This window comes from Eimeria mitis, genomic scaffold (assembly GCF_000499745.2).
Source record: "Eimeria mitis Houghton genomic scaffold, Emh_scaff4605, whole genome shotgun sequence".
Classification (NCBI taxonomy): domain Eukaryota; phylum Apicomplexa; class Conoidasida; order Eucoccidiorida; family Eimeriidae; genus Eimeria; species Eimeria mitis.
The window spans coordinates 2,831-4,713 of record NW_013572913.1 but is presented as its reverse complement, the minus strand read 5'-3'; positions in this window follow the sequence as shown (position 1 = coordinate 4,713).

Below are 1,883 nucleotides of genomic sequence, written 5' to 3'. Positions count from 1 at the left end.
TCTGCAGCTGAGTTGCTTCTCTTGCTGCTGCTACAACTCTTTGTGCTGCTCTTCTGTTTTCTTCTCTTAGGTAATCCTCGAGGGGTCTCCTTGCTGCAGCAGCAGCCCCCAGCAGCTGGGCCCACAGAAAGGAGACAGGGGGGCACCGGGGCCCCCCCCACAGCCAGGCTGCTCCTCTCCCCTGCTCCCGCTGCTGCTGCTGCTGCTGCTGCTGCTGCTGCTGCTGTTGGTAGCTTGTAGAAATCAAAACAGTAAGGAATTCATCTAGGGGCAGCTCAGGATAGAGACAGCGGCGAAACATTTTTTTTTTTTTTTTTATATTTACAAAGGGTACTGGGGGGCCCCCCTGCCTATACACCTGAATAGGTGGGGGGGCCCCCGGGTAAGTATATATAATTTTTTGTTGCTGAATCCAATACCACCACTGCAGCAACACAGGCAACATAAAGGAGACAGCACGAGGAGACACTTCTTCTTCTTTTGCTTTTTTCTTTAATAACAACAAACCCCGCGCCACCAACTTCTCCTGTATAACATCGTACACCCTCATCAGTCTCCTCAGTACCCCAAAAGACGCAGACAAACCCCAAAAAGATATCTCTAGTTCCTCATCAGGGCCCCCCTGGGGGCCCCCCTGGGGGCCCCCTCCGGGGGCCCCCCAGGGGGCCCCCTGGGGGGCCCCGTGGGGGCCCCCTTGAGGGACCTCTTTGGGGGCCCCTTGGGGGGCCCCCTGGGGGCCCCCTTGGGGGGCCCCCTGTTGTTGTGGTGGTACCGGCTTGAGGCTCCTTTCTACGATTGCATGCGTCTGGCTGAAGCTGTGCATGCAGTGGTTGAATAGTTCTACTCTAGATAGTTTGGGGGGCCCCTTGTACCCTCTAGAAGTAACTAGGGGGGCCCCCTGGGGGCCCCCCTGGGGGCCCCCGTGGGGGCCCCCATGGGGGCCCCCCTGATGCTGAGGAGACAGCGCAGAGGGGAATACTGCCAGCAACTCCTCGTCGCTGGGGATCGGTAGATCCCAGGGGCTGGGTGGGGGCCCCGGTGCTGCGCTGCAGCGCAGCGGCAGCAGCAGCAGCAGCAGCAACAGCAGCAGCAGCAGCAGCTGCTGCTGCATGCATGTGGCTACACCTAGAAAAGGAGGGGCAGATACAGATCCCCGGCTCCTCTTCATGTTTAGTTGGTGTTATATTTTGTATCAACTTTTACTTTCTATACTAAACCCTAAACCCTAAACCCTAAACCCTAAACCCTAAACCCTAAACCCTAGGTGCCTATACACCTGAACAGACGCACTACTTTCGGTGTGTATAAACAAACCTCTTTCTCTCCTTCTATCACTCAAATAAACTAAATAAATAAACAACAATAAATATATTTATCTTTGTAATCTTTCTCTGCAGCAACAAAGCAGCAGGGGGGCCCCCCTCCTCGCAGCAGTACCCCTTTTCGGCTGCGGCTGCCTGGGGGGCCCCCCTTCTCCTTTGGGGGCCCCCGGGGGCCCCCCTTGCTAGCGCTGGGGGCCCCCCAGAGCAGCTAGAGACTGAAGGGGGTTTATTCGTATTAAGGAGCTAAAAAAAGAATATAATTAAGTGTATTGGGTACAGGTGTTCAGGTGTATAGGCAGCAGCAGCAACAGCAGCAGCAGCAGCAGCAGCAGCAGCAGCAGCAGCAGCAGCAACAGCTGCGACGACCCTCTGGTGACTTCATTGCGGATCTAGGGTATTAGGGGCCCCCAAACCCTAATTTAATATTCCTAGGGTTTAGGGTTTAGGGTTTAGGGTTTGTTATACATATAAACAACAGCTGCTAATACACCCTGCTGCTGCTGGCGTTGATGCAGCGGGGCCCCCAGGGGCCCCCCTCTCAGTCTCCTTCTTGGGGGGCCC